Here is a 23234-nt window from a genome sequence, read left to right as displayed (position 1 = left end):
TCTCCCCTCTCTCTCTCTCTCTCTCACTCACACACACACACACACTCTCACACACTCTCTCTCTCTCTCTCTCTCTCACACACACACACACACACACTCACACATACATGTATGTCCTGTCATACAAACATGTAAAATTGTCTGCAAGGGCACACATTAAATAAACAAGTATTACGCGCCTCAGGCAATCCTATTCACTATAAATACATACACATTTTTTTGCATTTTGTTTTTTTTGTACCAAATTTCTACATTATCTAGCAACTTGCAAAAGAAAAGTTTATTTTTTTCTGATACAAAATGTCTCTAAAGACTCGTTATGTTTGGACTTTAATCAAAGGATATGTATAATCAACAAATCAAGAGCATTGTATGTTTGCCCAGCCCTTTCTGAGACAGGGTCCTGCTAAGTTGCTGAGGCTGCACTTGAACTTGGGAAACTCCTGCACAGCCTCCTGAGCAGCTAGGATTACAGGTGTGTGCCACTGCAACAGCACAATGAGTTATTTTTAAGATTGCACCTCATTCTCTTTGCTGGCTTAATAGCTACAGCTCTGTGTCACGCTAGTGACTCCTTTACAATAGGGTTTAAGTGCACATCTTTACCTTAACCAGTCCACCTTCAAATGACCCCTTGAGAGAACCAGGTGACAGCATATTTCCAGGACTCCTGCCTGGTCTCTGTGTTGTTATCATACATTGCACATCTACATGTGTAAAAAAAATGTTGGCATTAATTGTGCTTTAACTACTCTATTGTCTTAAAGGCAATAAACTGGGGGACTGTGACAAGGGCCTACCTGGGTAGGCAGAGGATTGGGGGAGGATGGGGGCAGAGAAAGTATTCAAAGAAACAGGAAATGATGATCTGCCCACGGAGGAGGAACATGGTGGGTCACACCCCTTACAGGGGCCTGTGTCCACAATACTAAAGCATCTTTACAACTCAATGATAAAAACACAAATAACTCAATTTTTCAAATGGGCAAAAAGAGGTGAAGAGACATTTCTCCAGACACCACACAAGAGGTGTCAAGCGTGTGACAAGAGGTTCCTGCTGCTGGCACTTGATGTTCAAGTTGGAACAATGAGGCACTTCCTGCCACCAGGGCAGCCTGGGCCCTGCTGGAGGTGGGTGCAGCTGTGAGGGACAGGGCAGGAGGTCACCTCCCAGGGATGGGTCAGCCCGAGCGGGCGTCGGGCACAGCCACCACAGCCCTTCATGTCCCTGTGCACATTACCCCTGGGTGGGTCTTTTCCTGTCTCCCTGCTCCATTTGCTTTTGCTGGTTTCATGGAGTATTTAAAGTAGTCTTGAACTGAGGTCAGTACATAATGTCCCTGTCACACTGCCTGGCACAGATCACGTGATCAATAAATCAAAACTAGAATTATTTATTTGTAAATAAAGAAGGTTGAAATTACCTCAAAAAAGAAAAAAGAGGTGACACAGCAAGATGTGACGGGGGAGTCCCAGGCGCCTAGGGCAGCAGGCACGGTGTTGCAGTAGGGGAGCCAGGTGGCAGGAAGGTCAGGTGGAGGCCCTCTTGAGACCTGACCAAATAGAGCGCTTCATTCCCTGTGCAGCCTTCACCTCTTCCCAGTCCAGCCTGATGTCGGGAACCTCCTCTTCTGGCTCAGGATCCTTCCTCAAGGCCCCCCGGGGGGAGGCGACCAGGATGGGCAGGGGGCCACATTCCTCCCGGAATTCCACCACATGGAGACCTTTCTTGTCGGCCAGCTGTTGGTGGGTTTCCTGGGCAAGACCAAAGTGAGAACAGCAGTTAGGTCTCCGAGGGTCCCTGTGGCTATAGGAGTGAGAGGCACCACCACAGGGGTGGGGTGGGGGTGGGAGTGCAGAACCCACCAGAGAGCTTGGGGGAAAGAGCAGTGCCAGCTGATTCTGGGTGGTTAAACCACAGTGGCTGTCACAGGGGGATGCCTCAGCCCACCTTCCCACCCCAAACTGGGGTACGCCAGGCCTCGCCTTCCAAACTCCCTAAGCACGTGCTTGCCGGGCCAAGCACCAAGCCTGAACCTGGTGGAGCCCTGAGATCTAACAACCAAATCACAGGAGGTCCAGGGGGGAAAGGACATCAAGGACTCCACGGGTGCTCAACCCTGGAAACACTATGGGACAAAACACCTGACTTCTTCAACATAACAGCAGCAAGGGGGGAAGAGAGAGGGACAGACCAAGAGAGACTTAAAAGACACAGGAGAAACTTTAGAAGTGCTGACATCTTCTCAACTGGATTGAATCAAATCAATGGGATTGAATCAAAAACTGTGTAAAAAAAAAAGTTTTTAAATCAGACGAATGGATAGATTTGAATGAACAGATTCGATACTTGATAATACTGAGTCATGATATTTAGGAATGGTAAGGGTACCATGACATTTTTTTTTCCCCAGTGCTGGGGATCAAACCTGGGCCTTAAGTGTTCCTAGCAAGCGCTCTACCATAGAAGTAAACGGATCCTTTAGATCCTCTAAAGGATCAGAATCAGAAACCACTTCTCAGGTTTCTGATTCTGATCCTTTAGAAATACACTGAAATATTTACGAATGAAATAAAATGGGACCTGAGATTTGGTTCAAAACGACTCGGTGAGGTGATGTTGAGAAACAAGATTAGCTCTGGTTGGGCAGCAGAGCCCTGGGGTCACTGCAGCAGGTGGCCGTGGGAGCCCCTAGGAGACCCTCAGCACCTTGGTCTGCAGCATAGCCAGACCTGCTCAAACCCCAGGGAAGGTTACCTGGCGGGAGAGCCCATGGAAGAGGCCCCGGGTGAGGTTGAGCATGTTGACGGACCCAGAGACCTCGGCATACATGTCCTTGATGCCAATGAGCCGGCAGATGGTAATGATGGCCCTGTGGCAGCGCAGGCCGTATCCTAGGAGACAGGAAATGGACTGAGCACCTGCCAGCATGCTGTCTTTCGTGTGGCTCTGGGTTTAGGGAATGACATTTTGGCTTCACCACCCCCAGCTAGTGTGACTTCTAGGACGACATTTATTCAATGGTATGTACAAAAATTAAACAGAATATCTACCTTAAACGTAGTGGGGGGGGAAACCACGATGTTACTTACATTAAAACTTTAGTGCCTGAAAACTCTTGGCCCTCTGCCCAGGCCAGCTCCCGTGTCCATGCCTGGTTACCATCAAGGGAGACGCCTGTCCTCACCCTCCTAGACCACTCAGCTGCCCTGGCAGCGACACCACTTCCCTCTCCTGGGAACACCTTCTGGCCTAAGTGGCAGCGTCTCCTGAATTGGTGGCTCCTGGAGTGCTTTCTCACCTCCCTGATGGCCTTCAGTGCTGGGGTGGTCTCCTCCCCTCTAGCCACGTGCCCTGCTCTTGGCCACCGGCAATCCCTCCTCCAGAAGAGCATCAAAAACACAAGCCAGGGCTGGGGCTATAGAGCAGAGCGCTTGCCCGGCATGTGTGAGGCACTGGGTTTGATCCTCAGCAAATCAAGGCTCCGGGGCACAACCTCTCACTGGCCATTGCTCTCTGAATTAAACAAAGACATCTGCAGGATCTTCCCCCCACAATATCATTATCACACACACACACACACACACACACACACCCCGTGCCCGACCCCACTTACTGCACTGTCCTCACATGGCCTGTGCAGGAGGGCACACTACCTGGGGCACGCACCAGCCTGGAACGTTCTCCCAGACCTGCCCCTCTGCTCCTCTTCCTTCAGGATCTCACTCACACTGCCCCTGCTCAGAGGCCACCTCTGGCCACCCTGATGAAGGTGGCCCTCCTCCTCCTCTTGACAGCACTGAGGAAGGCACAAGGCAGTAGCTCAGTTGCTTAGGGCCTCACTAAGTTGCTGAGGCTGGCCTGGAACTTGCAATCCTCCTATCTCAGCCTTCTGAGTGTCACTGGGATTACAGGTGTGCACCACTGCGCCCAGCTCCTGACCTGAACTCCTGAGATTTAAAAAACTACAGTCAAATGAAACAGGTTCTTACTACAGAACTGCAAGCAAAATGCAAATCCAAATGTTTAAGAATTCTGCACCAAGAGTGCACTGGGTGTGACTGTCCCCATAACCAACACTGCCTGTGGCCTGTCCACAAGACAAGAAAGGCCATTTCTGCTCACCCAGTGCCTCAATGAATAGAGATCATAGAAGTTCAACAGTACTCAATGGTGAGGGGCTGGGGGAGCTCCGTGACAGCGCGTGCTTCACAGGTGTGGGGCTCTGCTTTAATCCCCAGCACCAAATAACAAGCCTAACACCACGACACTTGTAGAGGAACAGCACGTGACTGGCAGGAAAACACACCGTCCAGCTGGGTGAAGGCTCCAGGAGGAACCACGTGCCCACTCATCCAACCGGACCACCACCACCTGCTCTGCATGCCTCAGCCACTCCAGGAACAGGCCTGGGCCTGTGCAGCCCGACCTTGGCTTCTTCCCCAGGAGCCTGGCCTTCCTCAGCCTAATTCAGGACTTCCATCTGTCACTCTCAGGATGAGTTCAAGGAGAGGCGAACAACCCCAGGGGGGAGGGTGGGACTGTGGTGCTTTCTCTGCTTTATGTTCAACAGAGAGTCAGAGCTTTCCAGTTACCTCTGGGCTATTTCTTCATCTTGATGTGTGTGTCCTCTTATATCTCAAGGAGATGTCATGGAATACTGGGGGGTAAAGCAGACACAGGAGGGTCAGGCATGTGGCTTTAATGTCTGCAAAAGCCACAGAGCACTGGGTGCTGCCCTAAGAAGCCAGCCCACAGGACACACAGACGCTGACCCCACTCATTCTCCTGCCACCCCCCGAGGCCAGGCTGTTTCCTCATTTTGCACATTTGTAAGAATGCAGTCAGAGCAACACAAAGACACCCATTGGGCATGTCACAGACACACCAGGACACAGTGGCATTCTGCAAATCTTACAAGAAAAGACCCACACTCACTTGTATGGTCTTCATACCGCTCTATGTAATGCAAATAGTGGATGGCTTTGTTCTTTGCCTGAAGAAAGGAAGGAACAAATTCTCCTAAATCTCTCGCTGGGTTTCAAAACTATTTTATAAAGTATTTTATTATAAAAAATTCCACCTATGCACCTTAAAACATAAGGACTTAGCTACAATATCATTATCACACATACACTGACGATTCCTTCGTGATACGTGACTGTGTGCCTGCAGTGCCCCCATGTGAACACAGAGCTTTTCATCTTCTACTAAATGTTAACAAAGAAAAACATGCACGTACTTTCCTGAAAGCATCCACCCGCTCAGTGGCCTTCCCAATGGCAAAACCTTCAAAAGAAAAAGCAAAACTTATGAAAAGGAAAGCTACTCTGACCCAGCCTGTGCCTCTCCCCAGCTCCCAGTTTGGGCTCTACAGCATTTCACGCCCTTCTTTCAACTGCCCACAGAACACCTGCTCTGCACAACCAGCCATGAAGAAAGCCAGAGATGTGCTCATCTGTTCTGAGGCATTCGACAGACTTGACATTGAGATACATAACATGACCTTTTATAAATCTCTAATAAAATGAAATATACTCAATTTTTAAAATTAAGTATGCTCTATATTTATAAAAGGCAAATGTTTTGGGGCACTTGTGCAAAGAGATTAAAATGACAAGAAGGGATAGGGGAAAAATACATTGTTATAGAGTAAAACTATGATTTCAGTAGAATTTCAATTTTAATTAACCAGAAAAATAAACCTAATAGTTTCCAATTTGTAAATGCTTTACCCTAGGAAATGAGGTCTATCACAAGTTGCAGAAATGCTTCCATTATTTGCTGCCACCATTTATTATTTAATTTGAAAAAAGTACTTTGTTTTAAAATTACACACAGGAAAATAAAATAGGCAAGACATCTGAGGCCTGGGATGAAAAGGGCTTCAATTCCAGTTCCTAGTTTAAACAGAACAAAGTAAACCATGGAAGTCCTAGAGGGAAATATGAGTGCACTTACTTATAATCTTCAAAAGGAGACTTTCTAAGCAAAACACAAACCAGAAGTGACCTAGGACTGATAAATTTGCTATGTTAAGGTTTAAAACTTCTGTGGATTTTAAAGCTTCGATGTGGAAAAAAATTCAAAACTAAGTCAAAAGATGATAAGACAAAAAAGGCTCATGTCCTTAACTTACAAGAAGCTAATCCCAATCAATAAAGACAAGAAAACCACCCAATTAAAACAATAGGCAAAGCACCTGGACTGACAGATGTCCAAAGGGAAAGCGCAACGGCCAATGAACACGCAAAATGGCGTCGGCACTCTCCTAACTTAGAAAGTACAGGTGTAAACTGGGAGAGACGTTTCAGGGATCATACTGACAATCAGTAAAGTCTGATACTACTCAGGGCAAGGATGGGTGGTACAGAGGGACATAAACTGATGCAACCTTTGAGGAGGAGATCTGGCAATACTTGACATTTACACCCAGTGCGGCAGCAATTTCAAGACATTTCTCCTATTTCTATATTTCCAAAAGTTCAACAAGCTCCATGTACAAAAAGGTCAATGTTATTGTTGTTGTTTGTAATAAATGATACAAATTTGGAAACAATAGGGATTGGGTCAAAAATCATGTCTATGCACACACTGGAACACTATGAAACCAATACCAGAAATCTGCTTATGCTAACAGAAGACCTCTCAGGGCAAAACCAAGCAAGAAGAGCAAGGTGCAAATTCATGGCTATAATAAGATCTCTGCTAAGCTTTTGATAAAAAGGTAAAGGGAGGTAACATGGACACAAAATTTCAGAAAAGATATTTTTGAAAAGAGACAACACTAACTGCTAACCATGGTCTCTTACAGCAAAGCACTATCATGTCTTTTGCTTTTGCTTTGAAATTTTCAAAAGGAAGCAACAAACAGTTTTTCAGTTCTATGTGAACACATTTCAAAAACAAGATGTTCAGTAGGGAAACTTTAAAAGTCTAAAGAAGAAAATTTAAATGACTGACAAACCTGCTAACCCAAGTGAACACTTATCAGTCAGTGTACAGTCTTCTAGTTTTTTTCCTTGCATATAAATGACTTTAAAAAAAAATCATGATTACATGACAAATTTTTAACCAAAATTACTTATTGTGTAAGTAATTTTTCACAATTCTTTAATGGCTATAGAATATTACTTTGGAGGCCTGTGGTTGTGGCTCAGAGGGAGAGCACTCGCCTGGCATGCGTGAGGCACTGGGTTTGATCCCTAGCACCACATAAAAAATAAAGATCTTGTGTCCACCTATAACTAAAAATAAATATTAAAAAAAAGAATATTATATTGGACAGCTATCCTGTAACCAGGCCCGATTGAACTTGTTCTAAGTTTTCACTATTATGCACCATACAATAGTGTCTTAAGCCCTTTAAAATACCCAGTCCTCAGATGTAGGCCTTAAGAGCTTTTCTTTCTTTCTCTGAGAAGCTTCGTGGTTTACCACCAGGTTTGTGAGCCCAGACCTCTAGGCGGCTCTATTAGTAGAAAAAGTGAGACTGGCAGCAGGGCCCTGGCTTCCAGCCGGGCAGCCAGGCCTCTTTGTGTTCAGCGTCACCCCACTCACCTGCAGCTCCCTGCCCATTCCCCACAGCCACCAGGACACGGACTGATCTCTTCCTTCCCTCTTTGGCTGTCATATTGAAAACATTTCTGACCTAAAAGACAAAATGCTTCATCAATAGGACAGCTGAAGAAAACTCTGAGGTAGAGGACGAGGACCTGCTGGCTCAGCCACACAAGGCTTGGTGCAGGACCCAGCACCTCCTCCAGTCTGTAGGCACAAAAGCAAACTTCCCAAACAAACCCTCCCTCTGAAGCATTTCGGGAACACAATGGAAATAAGACTTTCTCTTCCTATTTCATTGGGTTATTAGGAGAGTTAACTAAGATAATCTTTAAAGGAATTTACAACTACACAACTCAATGTACCCCATCTTAATAAATGTACACAGGAAAGAAAACACTATGGATTAAACTTTGAAATAGTTTAACACTGATTATAAGACAAATTCCAGTATCAAAGGTACTAAAATATCTTAGAAATGATGAAATGCAACGTAAGGAAAAAACTTCGCAGGACTGGACTGCTATGTTAAGGATCAGGCTTAAACAAGAATACAGAATTTGGAAACACCTATTCATTATAAACTTCAGGAAAATCTCCCATTTTTTCAGCCTATTTTAAAGGCCAGGAATTATGAAACTATTAACTAAACTGCTTAAATGACAGTTGTCCCCTTTCCTTCCTAGGAAGAAGTTTAAGGAAAAGGGAGGCTGAGGCCACACTTTTGAATGATCTTATAGGAAACAACCTACATATGAAAGACTCTTTCAGTGGGATTAACTTTCAAAAGCTATGAACTGGGGTGTGTGTAGGGGCACACGCCTGTAATCCATGTGACTCAGGAGACTGAAGCAGGAAGAAGGCAAAGTCAAGGCCAGCCTGGGCAACTTAGCGAGACCCTTCTCAAAATAAAAAGTTAAAAGGGCTGGGGATGTGGTTTGGTGGCAGAGTGCGTGCCTAGCAATGCACAAAGCCCTGGGTTCAATCTCTAGAATTGGGGTGGGGGGAATAACACACAATGGGATACCAACATAAAACACTTGTAAACATATTTTAAAAATTCCATAATATAACTGATATTGAAGAAATAATATACATATTCAGAGAGGCTTTGTCACAAATTTGATATATAAATTATTCCACAATTTGGGGAGGTACTGGGAATTGAACTCAGGGCACTTGACCACTGAGCCACATCCCCATCCCTTTTTCGTATTTTATTTAGAGACAGGGTCTCACTGAGTTGCTTAGGGCCTTGCTTTTGCTGAGGCTGTGGAACTCACCATCCTCCCTCCTTAGCCTCCCAAACTACTGGGATTTCAGCTGTGCACCACCGAGCCCGGCTCTGTTCCACATTATGAAACACTGATTAAATGCACAGTGCCAGCTCCAAGGAACACTGGCCATCAGAGAACCACCCTGGAAGGGTGGTTCAAGCACACCTGATACAGGATCTGTGAGCAGCCCAGAGACCACTGCCCTAGTCAAACTGCACACTGGCCATAACCTGAGGCTTTCTGCCCCTGCCCCTGCTCCTCCCAACCTGTTCTCTGATTGTGTCCTAGATACAACTGGTGTACAGCTCCACAAGAGGCCACCACAGAGCACACTCTAGCTCCAGGAAGAAGGAACTTAACATAATCTCCAAATTGTGCTCCTGAATTTGCCCCTCACAAACCTCAATTTCATAGTCCCCACAAACCAAGGCAGCAGTGGGGACCACCAACATGAAGGAACTGAACTTCAAATTGTGTTAATTCCTCCCTGAACTTGAGTCTGTGTCCGAGAGATCACTGTCACCACAGCTCTGCTCAGCTCCTCCTGCCCACCCGACCCCGGCAACCTCTCCAGAGGACCCTGGGAGTTGAGCTCGGCAGGCCTACCTCGAGTATCCTGGTATCAAAGTCCTCATAGGTCTCTACAAGGAGAGAAGAAAAAGCACACAGATAAGAGCATCCACGCTGCTCACGTGGGACAGCCTTTCCCAGGTGCCCTCAGACTTCTAATGGGAAGAACCTGAGCTCTCTGGTGCCGCTCTCCAGGCTGCGCCCCAGTTCCCATCATCCACAGGGACTGCCTGGCCTGACTTCACGAGCTCAGCCACGGCTCTCTGACCGCAGCCTCCCTCTCTCCAGCTCCCTGCTGCCGGCTCCCGAGGCACAGGTTCCTGGAGCGCCGACACCTCCAGAGCCTTCCTCGCTGCTTTCCCATCTGGTCTCCTGGGCTCTTCACAGCCTCTCTCACCAAAGTCCCTCAAAGACACCAAAGTCCCTCACTCCTCATAGATCTCGCCAACGTCCTCAATCCCTACACTTTTGTCTCTACCGCCCTCTCCAGGCCAGAACCCACGCAGCTGTCTGGTCACAAGTGGCCTGCTGCTGCTGCCGGGAGAGATCAGAGCCTGGCCTACGCTCACCACTCTCAACTGCGGGTCTGACCCGCTCGGGAACTCCCGGCTCCTCAGCTTTCAGTTCTCTTAATTCAGCCTCCGCTCACCACCACAGCTGTTTCCAACACTCCCAAATTCTCTTGCTTTTACTTATTACAGAAAATCTCAATTACAAAATAAAATAGGAGAGCAGAATAAAAGCTTCTGTACCCAGCAGTCGGCTTTGAAAGCGGTCAGCTCAAGAGTCAATCTTCTTTCCTGGACACTGCCAGGGTCCCACCCACTGGGTGATAGTGAAGCCAGTGCCAAGTGCCACCTTCTCATCAAGAAATATTCTGGTGGCCATGTTCACCAATGCCACTATCTGGCTTGATGACTCCTGACCAAAGCTACCAGATACCAGGTGACCTCCCCGCCTTTCCACCCCCATTGCACAGGCTCACCCAAACCTGCACCCTGCCCCTGCTGGTAACAGCAGCCTGTCTGTCTAAACTCTGGATCTGGTTACTGGGGACTTGGCTCGTGGGCAGGTCCTCTCCCTCCCAGACCTCCACCCTCCTGCACGCTCGCCCCATCCTCTCCAGCCCAACCGTTCCTCTACTTTGAGCCAAACTCCTGTTTGCTTCCTCTTCTCCCACTCACTGGCAAGAGCAAGATTTTCAGGTGAATCTGCCTCTGTGGGGAGGGGGAGGCTTTGTTTTCTAATTCAGCCTAAGTGTCGTCAGTTTTTGTTTCATGTTTGCTTTTACGAAGGCTTAGTGACAGCTCTCTGGGGTCCCTCAACTCTGCTGTTAAACAGCACTCCAAGCCTGAGGCCACGTGTTTGGGAAACGCTGTGCCCTACAGATCTATAATGCACACCACCATGTCTAAGGCACCTGCTAAGGCACTGGGACCCAGGGCTTTCCATCCTGTTGGAGGAACACTTCCTGGTTACAGGCCTCTAGTGTCCCACAAATGCAACCGGGATAACAATGTGGAAAGTTAGTCAAAGAGGTCAAATTCTTTTTTCAGAAAGGGTAATCTAAACAGACAAGTAAACAATAAAATTATTTTCAGAAACACTGTAGGACGATACGTCCTCTACCAAAGGCAAGCAAACCAGGCCTCCACTACCTCCATTGGGACCAGGGTCCGGGGGACCGACACTGAGGCCACCCCATGTGTTCCCGCTCCAGCCTCGCTCCCGCTTCACTTTCATCCTCCGCTTCCAGTCCCACTCTTCCCTTTGCTGGAGCATGTCAGCCGCCACCTGCTCCTGCTCCTCCTTGCTCCTCTGGGCAATGGTCTGCACGGCTCCATTTCTCATGAGAGGGGCATTCAGACCCGGCCACAAGAAGCCGGAGCGTCCTGAAGGGTAAAGATTATAGGTAAGTGACAACTTCTAAAAGGTGCTCACTCTTCATGTTGCTAAGATGCCAGGGAACGCGTGCACAGACACCAGCACAGTATTGTGGAGTTGGAGCTGATGCGATCACTTGGCAGGTGACCTGGCACTGTCACAGTTTTATGCACATCTACCCTACAGGCATGTGACCGCATTTTCACTTTTACCAAGAGAAACACTCGTGAGGCCTGTGAGCGCTAAGATGTCTGCTGAAACACGACCTGTAATGCAGGTCGGCAACAGAGTCGGCAACAGAGGAACGGCTGAACGCACAGCCAGCAGGCGCCATATCCTGCACAAAATCAAAAGCCGTTGCTCTCGGGCTGGGGATGTGGCTCTCAAGCAGTAGTGCGCTTGCCTGGCATGCGCGCGGCGCGGGGTTTAATCTTCAGCACCACATACAAATAAAGATGTTGTGTCCACCAAAAACTAAAAAATAAAATATTAATTTCTCTCTCTCTCTCTCTCTCTTAAAAAAAAAAAAAAAAAAACGTTGCTCTCCAGGTTCTGATGTGGAATGATTTCTAAGACATGTTATTATTATTACTTTTGGTTCTGGAAATTGAACCCAGTGGCGTTCTACCACTGAGCCACATCCCCAACCCTTTTTATTTATTTTGAGACAGGGTCTCACTAAATTCTTGAGGCGGGCCTTGAAACTTGTCATCCTCCTGCCTCAGCTTCTCCAGTCGCTGGGGTTAAGGGGTTTGCCACCATGTCCAGCCCTGAGACCTCTTATTGGGTTAAAAAAAAAAAAAAAAAAAAGCAGATTATACAATTGCATGTACCATATAGTATAATTATCTTTTTCTTTTCTTTTCTTTTTAAAGACGATATCTATTTCTTTAAGGAATTGATACAAAAGCGCGCACCAGCACACACAAAAACAACTGAAGGAAATACCAATAGGAGACCAGTGGCCCCTCAGGGGAGACAATGGGAATGTGGACGGCAGGAAGGACATCAGGGGCTTTTAGTTTTCTCTACACTCCGCGTTTTTACTGAGAAGGTATGCATACGATTTTTATAATTTGAAAACATAAATTATAGCCAGACACAGTGGTGCATGTGAGCAGTCCCAGCTAGGTGGGAGGCTGAGACAGGAGAGAGGTTTTAACCTGCAAGTTCAAGACCAGCCTGGCAAGACCAGATGGCAAGACCTGTCTCAAAAATAATAATAATAATAATTATTATTATTATTAACATTATTAAAAATAAATAACAAATGCTTAAAAACTAAAACAAGATACAAGTAGTAAAAGCACCCAAGCAGATGTGCAATCTTAGAAGTGCAGCACAAGGTGCTTCCTTTATTTCTGAAAGGTTGTTAGTATCAAAAGTGATGAGTCTGCACAACAGTAAAAATAAGCCAATTCAAGTTCACCTATCCTATTTTTGCTTTCAAAAGCACAAGTATAAACAATCACATCACCACGTGAAGGACCAAGGCCAAGTGCGGCCCACCAGCTGATTTGTAAATAAAGTTTTACCGGAACACAGCTGGGCCTGTCCAACCATGCGCTGTGCAGGGCAGTTTCTGTGTGACAGCAGCCCAGTTGAGTAGCGGCAACAGGCCCTGTGACTACAGATCTGCTCTTGGTCACTGTCTTCTCTGGGCAGGGGAAGCCTGCCAGCTCTCTGCGAGCTCCACCTGCCTGCACTGGGCTGTGTGCAGCACAGGACCTATCACAGCTGTGCCCCATGAAGAGTACGTGACACTCCGGGGCAGCTGGTAAGCCCCCTGGTTGGACTCTAAACCATGGATTCTTATGCACTTAATGAGAATGTTTCCAGTTTGCCAAATATCCATAAAATCGGGGGAAAACACTTTAAAAGCACATAGACTCTTTTTAGAACAAAGTTTGCCGTTGGGCCCCCCCAGGCCTCCCTCAGACCCAGCTTGCTTGCTATTTCTCCCCTTCCCAAGATCATCAGTTTCCCACCCCAAGTTCAGGACCAAATCTGAAAACTGTCAAAACAACCAAACACGTTTACCTTCACCAATGACCTGACCCCTGTTCAGATCCTTCCTTCTCTTTTTTTTGCTTCTTTTGCCTCTTCCTTTTCTTGCCCCAGCACCAGTCTCTGCTAAAGCACCTTTCCAGAGCTCATCTGCTGTCACTGTAAGGAAACGGGGTTTTGAAAAACTCTGTAGTTGTAAAGCAAAGATCTACACTCTCCTAAGAATAAGAAAGGCCACAAAGCCCAGCTTCATCCATGTCACTGAGGTAATGAAAATAAAATAAAATCATACAGTGAACATAAAACATGATTACATTTGGAAAACACAAGAGGAGACAATTCCACTTTGTTTCCACAAAAGATGGCTAACATTAAATCCCAGTAAGTCCCTGACCAGTAAGTAGACTTGCTTCCCTGATGTCTGCCAATCACAACTCAGGTCTCAGTAGTGACGTCTCTTGAACTTCTCCAAATGATATGTCCTAGCAAAGGCCCAGCTAAAAACAGTAAGGGCCTTCTTGGTGTGACTCTAAATCAGCAGGGTATCTGGGGCACAATTCAATACTTCTAGGCCTTGGGTGCCCCAAATGAGGGGCTCAGATAAACTAGTGCTCTCCAAATACAGCTGTAGCACATGAGATAATTCTAGTTGCATTTTTAGTTGAATAATCACTAAAATGTTAATTCGTTTATGACAGAAGAAAAATTAAGATAGGAAAGCACCCCTACTTTCCTGTTGCAGGAAGTGGAAGTGTGTGCCAGTCTACCTACATTTAGTGAAGAAGCTGTAGGGTCTGTACTGCTGGCCTGACCGGCTGGTGGGAGGAGAGATACAGCACTGTGTCTGTAGCGCATGACTCAAGCTGGTGAAGTGTCGGCTGTCTCTGGTTCCCTGCAGTGACAAAGGGCCTACAGAGAGATGAAACAAAACCAAGTTAGATGCTCCCTGGCTGTGGAGCTGCCAGCACCAAATAACTGTGACTTGATGAAAATAAGTCTCTAAAAATTCTAATCTTTTAAGAATCATATTTTGAGGACAATTGTTATTTAAAAAATAAAACCAAACTTTTAGGAATGAAAGCCACCTAAATGCCCTTCCTAGAGAGGTCATGGTTCATTTCCACAGTGGATGTCCCAGTCTCAAGAAAGCTCTGTACAGCCAGGGTTTCTGCCCTGCATTATCCAGCCCAAGCTCCTGGGCTGCTCTGGGCAAATGGCGCCCTCTGCTGTATGCAGCTGGGCAGTGGACAGATGAGGAAAGACCTTCAAGTGAAACTCTTCAGAAGAACAAGACTCAATGTGTAGAGGGTACCCTGCCCTTTATGTTCAAAACACAAGGAAGCAGGGAAGGCATGCTGTAGACAGCTCCAGAAGATCAGGCAAGAGACTGAGGAGCGGCTGCCTCTGTGGAAGAAAACAGGGGCACTTAAGGTTGGATGTGAAAGACCCGCATTTTTGTATTTTGAGGGATTTTTTTTTTTTTTAACCACATGCATCTATTACTTGAGAAAAGGTTTTAGAACAGCCATGTCTGAGAGGAAGCCATCTGACCAGTCCCAGGGATGGCGGTTTCACGTGAGGAAGAAGGCAGAGGTGACAGGAACAGGTGGTGATGAAGGAGTGGGACAGTGCTGGCAAGATCAGTGCATGCACAGATTCTTGAGCTCTGTGCTTCACTAGAGAAGTGACAGGATCCAAACAGCCCTGGAGGGAAAGTGGCCTTTAGGGTATTGGCTTGATAAACACAAAACAAAAACCTGACAACAGCTGTTTTCAAGTCTGAGTGAAGCCATGCAGAGGACAGTAACTGCAGATTCATCAGCAGCATCAACCATGACTCACAGGACCAGAGAAAGAAAGCGGGTAAGGACAGGGAGAGTGACATCTAAGGGTGGTAGGAAGCCATCGAAATAGTTCCACTGAATACAGAGACCCAAACACAAAGGGATAATCTTTGATTACTGGACAGCACTTAATACGACCATTTTGTTTCAAATGTAGGCCTATGAGATACATTTGCCAATGCCACAAGGAACTGGATGACTGGATGAGATTTCAACACTAATTTCGATTCCAGATGATTTGCTCACCTGTGGGGAGGGAGATCGCACCTAGCACACAGATGTCCTCTAGACCTGTAGCCCACCTGATGAACTACCAAATAAAATGTAGCCAGAAAACATTGGGTCTTCATTTTTTTTGAAGTTGTTGATGGATCTTTATTTATTTATATGTGGTGCTGAGGATCAAACCTAGTGCCTCACATGCTAGGCAGGCACTCTGCTACTGAGCTACAACCCCAGCCCTGGGTCTTCATTGTTTAACAAACCAGAACTTTATCATTACAAATCTCATTCTGCTATACACAGCCTTTCTTGTAAACACCTTCATCTTCAACACATATCTAATATTAAAACATTTCATCTTGCTCTGTTCAGCATTATAATCTTTAATGTAGTTCAAGAAGTGTAAAAATTATTAACAGATTTTTTGGAAAGACTGAAATATCACTCATAGCTAATAATGTACCCAGCCTAAAAGAAACCAACTGTCAAAAATAAAAAGAAATCAACTTTAGAATTTAGAAATAGCCACTTGTTTTTTGTTTGTTTGTTTTAATGGGAGGCAGGGAAGAACTGGGGATTGAACCCAGGGCTTTGTACACATTAGAAATAGTCACTTTTTCTGGGTGCATGGCACATGGCTGTAATCCCAGTGACTCAGGAGACTGAGGCAAAGGATTGCAAGTTCGAAGCCAGCCTTAGCAACTTAGCAAGAACCTGTTTCAAAATAAAACATAGGTCTGGGATATACCTCAGTTGGTAGAGTGCTTGCCTTGCATGCACAAGGCCCTGGATTCAATCCCCAGCACCATCAAAAAAATAAACAAAGAAAAAATATATCAAAAGGGCTGGTTATGTAGCTTAGTGATAGGGTGCCCCTCAGTTCAATCCTCAGTACCACCAAAACAACAGTCAATTTTCATGCACACTTGTATAAACGGTTTTGCTTACATTGTGTCACGATTTTTTTTTTAATATTTTATTTACATTTTAGTTTTCGGCAGACACAACATCTTTGTTTGTATGTGGTGCTGAGGATTGAACCCGGGCCGCACCCATGCCAGGGGAGTGTGCTACTGCTTGAGCCACATCCCCAGCCCCGTGTTATGATTTTTTAAAGAAGAAAGTTCAGTAGTTCAGGCTGAGTCACGTTCTGAAGCTCACTTACAGATCACAATCCACCTCACTTATCAACTCTGTTCTGATCCTTTGAGTTCTTATTAAGTTTAGGTCATGAGACCCCAGACTCAGGAAGCAACAACCCTGCAGCCTAAAGTGGGATAGGCCACAACCCCTCAGGTGGGGACGGAGAGGCCCCCAGGGTTCTACCTCAGCACACATCACGTTCTACACCAAGAACTCCTTCCTTCTCACTTGGGTCTCTTCTAGGAAAACTGGTTGGTGAGAGATTTTAGAAAATTTATTACTATGTTTCTGACTAATTTGTTGCAGCATTTAGAAAAATAGAGTGATAAGGAAAGCAATCAACTTCTTAAAAGTCAGGCAATTATGAATTTCAGGAAAAAATGTAACAGTAGAATACTACCTAGCTCCACTCTGAATGTGCACATAATTTAATAACAAAAACAATGCCCAGAGATTCAGTCCAAACTCGGCTTCTACCTATACTGGAAGAAAGTAAGGGTAAGGATAGACTGTTACATCTCCAATTAGCATAACAATGTTGTTTAAAGAAGACTGAGTGTATTTAGAAATATAACCAGAGGAAGGTGAAAGAATTAGTGTTCCTAGATGATGGGAAGGAGCAGAAAAGGACTAGGAATGAAAGCTCTGAGCCTTTTACGACCTTTTGGAAACTCAATTTTTTTTTTTTTTTTTTTTTTTTTACTTCCGGTGTGGAGCTGGGGATTCAATTTCGGGCCTTGGGCACCCTAGGCAAGGCTCAACCTCTGAGCCGCACCCCCAGCCTGAAAGTTAATATTTTAATGAATAGCACAGCAACCTGCAGTGAGGACAGCTATCCCTATCAGGCCCTACACCGGCTCAGGTCAGGGCAGTGCCTGGCACATGTTAAGGGGTAAATAAACTGTTTATAAATCAGTGAGTGAATCAACCAAGCAACAAATCAAACTGGTTGATTCACAGTGGGTGTGACAGGTCGTAGGAAATCTGCCATTAGGGAGAAAGCCCTGTCAGCTGGACTTCTCCCAGGATCTCCAAGGCATCTCACAGGTGGGTCTACAAGAGGAAAAGGCAGGAGACCCACAGGGAAGCCCAGCACTCAGGAGTCCCAGAAGCTCAAGGTGAAAGGGCCAGGCTTCCTTGCACAGCAAGGTTGGCCTGGACTTCCCAGAAGGCAGCTGAACAGAGGCCCTGCACTATGTCAAGGAAGTCTGTGTCCACAGGAGGGGGCATCACAACAGCCAGAAAGCTCTGGGACCAGCCCTGCTTCACTGGCTGTGTGATTTCTTTCATTCTTTTTTGGGGGAAGGTACTGGGCATTGAATTCAGGGGTATTTAACCACTGAGCCCCATCCCTAGTCCTTTTTATTTTTATTTTAAGACAGAGCTGGCCTTGAACTTGCAACCTCCTGCCTCAGCCTCCGAAGTCACTGGGATTACAAGTGTGCACTACTGTGCCTGGCCTGGCTGCATGATCTTGAACAAGTCACTTGGCTTCTCAGAGATTCACCTTATCATCTCTAAAATGCGAATAAGCTCATGAAAGCCAGTGTGAGGGCTGAACAAGGTGATATGTTTCAAGCCTAGTGCACAATACCTACTCAAAAATGGCAACCATTATTTTTTAAAGCCTTGAACTACAACAATTGCACTCATAAAAAATTTGAAAAATACTCAAGACGGTACAATACCATCATCAAGGACATGCCTTGTCCATTCACATTTTCAAATCTACAGAAACTCTTATTAAATCTTATGAGAACAGATACTTCCCAAATGAATCTCACCATTGCTGAGAGTGGTCTTCAGCGCCAAAACAGAAGCTGTTGGAAAGGTGTTCAGGGAAAGCTGCCAGCACCAGAAATGACCTGTCAATTAAAAATAAGTAAATAAATATTTTTTGGTTCCAGTGCTGGGGTTGAACCCAGGGCCCGGAGCCTGCAGGCACGTGCTTCACCACTGAGCCACATCCCCTCTTCGTTTTTTGAGAAAGGGTCTCCCTAAGTTGCCCAGACTGGTTTCCAACTTGCAATTCTCCTGTCTCAGGCTCCCAAGTTGCTGGGATTACAGATGAAGGCCTCTGCACTCAGCAAAAAGTGGAGTTGTTTTATGGTGTGGGCAATAGAACCCAGAGCCTCACATATGCTGGGCAAGTGCTTTACCACTTAGCTATGTCCACAGGCCTCCAACAAGAATAAATAAATTTTAAAGATACATTCCTACATGAAGAGGGACATTTAAAATAATAAGGTGAGCCACCTACTGTGGCACAAACCCGCAACCACAGATACCGAGGAGGCTAAGGCAGGGGAAGTGCAAATTCAGGTCTGGAGATATAAAGGGTTGAGGATGTGGCTCTGTAAAGCACAATAGGGTGCAATGCCCAGTACCCCAAAAATAAATAAAACAGTAACATTCACAGAATAATACCATCCACAGAATTAAAGAACTAAGAGAAGTGGATGAGTGATTTCCAGGCTTAGTGACCACTGGCCAGGTAGCTGCCATCATGCTGCACCTTCTCTTCACCCTCCCATCAACCAGGCTTCATGCTTGGCAGTCACCTTAAAAATCCCTCTGCCGTGGGCCACACCTCTGCTGTGGTCCTGTTGCCACTTCTTTGTTCAGGCCTTAGCATCACTCAGACACAGGTTCAAGGTTTTTTAATGGGTCTCCCACCTCTCCCCTTGTATTTACCACCTTTCTACAGTAAGAGGCTTCATCAATTAACAGCCCTGACATGTCCTTCCCTGGCTTCCTGCTGCCAAGTTACAAATTCTGGGCACAGCCTACAGGACTGCCACATGGCCCCAGGCTTCCACACCAGCCTCCTGCTGCCCCTGCCCCACCCTCCCCATAGCCATCCAAACACACAGTTAGTCTTGAATTCGCTCTCATACACTTTTGTATATGAGATCCTGGATCCACCAGATCCTGGATGCTCAGCAGCTCTTGTGAAACCTCCACCCTCTGGAGCCCCCACAGCACCAGGCTGACTATACCTCCCTGTGCAACCCTTCATACAGTGTGGTTCTCCAGAACACACTTAGACAGCATTTGTGGGCAACTGGTTTTTGGCAGAGGGACCATGACCATTCAATAGGGGAAAAGGAATGTGTTCAATAAATGGTGTTGGAATAACAGGGTGTCAACCCATAGAAGAATGAAGTTGGGGGGCTGGGGAGATAGCTCAGTGGTAAAGTGCCTGCCTAGCACACATGAGGTCCTGAGTTCAATCCCCATCACCACATAAAAAAAAAAAAAAATAAACAACAACAATAAAAAAGATATTTAAAAGAATACAACTTAATTATTTGGGGCTGGGGATGTGGCTCAGGCATTAGCGCGCTCGCCTGGCATGCGAGCGGCCCGGGTTCGATCCTCAGCACCACATACCAACAAAGATGTTGTGTCTGCCGAGAACTAAAAAATAAATATAAAAAATTCTCTCTCTCTCTCTCTTTTAAAAAAAAAAAAAAAAAAAAAGAAGAATGAAGTTGGAGCCCTACCTCACACCTTATGTACAACTTAATTCAAAATGGACTAAAGACCTGAAGGTAAGAGCTACAACTATAAAACTCCTAGAAGAAAAACAGAGGTAAATTATCATGACCTCGGGTCTAGCAATGTTTCTTAAACATAACTCCAAAAGTACAAGTGATAAAAAGAAAAAAAAAGAAAAAACCCATAAACCAGACTTCACCAAAATTTAAAACCTGTGTTTCGGGGATGGGGATAAAGCTCAGCTCAGCGGTAGAAGAACCAGCATGCCTGGGTTCAGGCTCTAGCACTACAAAAACAAATAAACAAAAACCTTGTATGCCTCAAAAAAACACTATCAAGCCAGGCTTCGTGGTGCATGCCTATATTCCCAGCAGCTCTAGGGGCTGAGGCAGGAGGATTGTTGAGTTCAAAGCCAGCCTTAGAAAACCCCTAAGCAACTCAGTGAGACCCTGTCTCTAAAAATATATATATAAAGAAGGGTTGAAAATGTGTCTCAGTGATTAGGCACCCCTGGGTTCAACCCTCAGTACAAAAAAAAAAAAAAAAAAACCAAAAAACAAAAAACCCACAAACTATTAAGAAAGTTAAAAAACAACATATGGAATAAAATTCTGCAAATCATACATCTGATTAGACATCTTTAGAACTCCTTACAATTCAATAATAAAATGAAAACCCAATTTTAAAAGAGCCAAAACACTTGAACAGACATTTCTCAAAAAAACATGTAAAAATGGCTAATAAGCACATGAAAATACATTCATTATCCATCAGGGAAATGCAAATCAAAATTTCAAATTAATACCATTTCATACTCACTAGGATGGCTATAATCAAAAGAACAGATAATAAGAAATGTTGCTAAAGAAAAATCAAAACCCTCACTGTACCCTCAGGTACTTTGAAAACATTCTGGCCATCCCTCAAGTGTGGAATTACCATTTTATCCAGCAACTCCATTCCCAGGCACATACTCAAGAGAAAAGAAAATAGACACACAATGTAAAAACATGGCATGCTGATGTTTACAGCAACATTAGGCATAATAGCCAAAAGATGGAAAACAACCCAAGTGTCCCTCAACTGATGAGCAGATAAAGTGTGGTGATGGACACGTTACAATTCAGCCCTAAGAAATTCAGGATGATACATGTTACAATGTGGATGAATCTTGATGACCTTGCACTAAATAAGCCAGCCATGTATGTGGTTCTACTTACATGAAATGTCTAGAACAGGAGAGCTAAGAAGAGTGGAAAATAGATCAGTGGTGGCTACAGCTAAAAAGCTTCCTTCTTGGAGTGATAAAAATGTTCTAATTAGATTATAATGATAAATGCACAGGTTTGTGCAAATATTGTGCACTTCAAATAGATGAACTGTATGGTATGTGAATTATAGTTCAAGAAAGCTGAAAAAAAAAACCAAAAAAAAAATAGTTATACACAAGAAGACAAAAAAGGGGGGGACAGGGAAACACACTTTGGTGTCAGGAATTTTGGGTGCAAAAACCTATGTCCCTTGCTCAATCTATGTGGCTCCCTCCACCACCTGTATAAAGAGTATAATAACAGAACCTACTCCATAAAGGGACTGGGAAGGCAGTGAGGGAAAACGCATGAACAGAGGAAGACAGTGGCTGGCACACAGTTTAGACTCATGAAGGAAGACAGCCTTGAAATACTAGGAGATGGGGAAAGAAAAATAAAAGGGAAGAGACAATCATAAAGACAAAAGAAAAGAATATTAAGGTCAGATTTTCTGCCAAGATTGCTGGTGAAATTTTTTGCTACAAAATGAGTTACCAAAAAAAAAAAAAAAAGGACTTTGAGGGTTTTAGGGGGCTTTGAGTTCCACAATTGGAAATGCTGAACTGTGGACTTAACAACAAAATAGGGCAGAGAAGGCAGGCGGCGGCCACGCAGCGGCCCTGGAGCCAACCTTAGGCAACACAGCAGCAGGGCGCCTTCCTAGGGTGCACACAACCCACCAGGGCCCCGGGGGACAGGAAAGGCGACACTGAGGGCTGACGTCCGAGTCATCCGTCTCTGCACGGAGGCCACCGGCCAGCTGGAATTCAGCTGACGGAGGCCAGTGCTCTCCGACTCCACCTGGACAACCACCATCACCTTCAGAGCCCCGCGGGCGCCTCTCAGCCCCGAACCCGGTGGGCATCACCATGTGACCCGGGGGGTCGCGCCTGCCCGCCGGGAAAGCAAGGCTCGCCAGTTCCCTCCTCTTCACCAAAACGAACCGTGAAGAACCGACTACACTTCACGTCACTTTACAGCCAAGCGCCCCAACGCCAGAGAGGCAGGGAACGCGCGCAAGGTCACCCAGCGGTCCCGGGCTGGATGGGAGAGCCGCGGGACGCTGCTCACTTCCCTCCGCCCGGACTCCCTCAAGCCCTGGCGACCCCCGGCTCCCGCGCCCCCTCCCCGCGCTCACCGGTCGACACACCGCACACCGCAGGAAAGCGGCCCTCAGCGCGCACCGCCGCCGCCATGCTGAAGCGCGAGCCCCGCCTCCTCCCTCCGGGGCAGCCGGTCCTTCGCCTGCCACGAGGCTCCTCGTCAAACGGCGGGCCCCAGCCCTGGGCTGGAGGTGCGAGACCCGAGGACCACGCCGTAGCCAATATCGCGTTGGAAGGATTATCCGGATGGGCCACAGGGTAGGTTGGATCAGGCGTAGCCGCGGACAGCTCCGCGGGGTCCTCGCGCTAGGGCCCGGGGGCGGGGCTGGGGCGGGGCCAGCCCCGGGCGCGGGTCGGCGAGTTGGAGGCGGCCGCTTGTGAGCGCCTGGGAGGTCGGGCTGGCGCAGCGAGCTCTCCAAGCTACCCCTGGCCGGGACCCACGAAGTGTAGGGAGGATCCACAGGGTGGATAAGACAGGGTGGAGAGATTGAAACCCGCTCCAGGAAAGCCCTGGAGTTTTGCAGATGAAGTACTTTGCTCGAGTTTCACAGGCATTTCTGCATTTATTCTGATTCCAACGTGTGGTCGTCACACACGCGTATCCCAGGGTTTTCCCGTTCATCTCAGGCTCCGCTTTATGCAGTCTGTTCTTGCACAAATGATGCACAAACCTGCCACAAAGGACGGCAGGAATGTGTTGTGAGAAACGGACTCCTGCTCAGATAGTCTTTAATGATCGATCGGATCAAGGTTAGAATGTTCAGATATACAGAAAAGTAAAAATCGTGGCAGAGCCTACCCAGACTGACATA

The 23234-nt window shown here is 46.2% G+C and overlaps 1 pseudogene across 1 annotated transcript; it reads right to left on the bottom strand.

Moving 5' to 3' along the window:
* Positions 1–1378: 1378 nt before the first annotated feature.
* On the bottom strand, positions 1379–22611 carry LOC144374228 (small ribosomal subunit protein uS5m-like; annotated as a pseudogene). Its single transcript, XR_013433676.1, has 12 exons — positions 22458–22611; positions 18293–18373; positions 14071–14208; positions 13333–13458; positions 11067–11300; positions 9445–9479; positions 7562–7652; positions 5244–5290; positions 4940–4997; positions 4597–4661; positions 2759–2895; positions 1379–1755 (listed from the first exon to the last, which is right to left on the bottom strand). The product of XR_013433676.1 is annotated as a small ribosomal subunit protein uS5m-like (transcript).
* Positions 22612–23234: the final 623 nt, after the last annotated feature.

Source organism: Ictidomys tridecemlineatus, unplaced genomic scaffold (genome assembly GCF_052094955.1).
Source record: "Ictidomys tridecemlineatus isolate mIctTri1 unplaced genomic scaffold, mIctTri1.hap1 Scaffold_626, whole genome shotgun sequence".
NCBI classification, from domain to species: domain Eukaryota; kingdom Metazoa; phylum Chordata; class Mammalia; order Rodentia; family Sciuridae; genus Ictidomys; species Ictidomys tridecemlineatus.
This window is presented reverse-complemented; position numbering and strand designations above follow the sequence as displayed.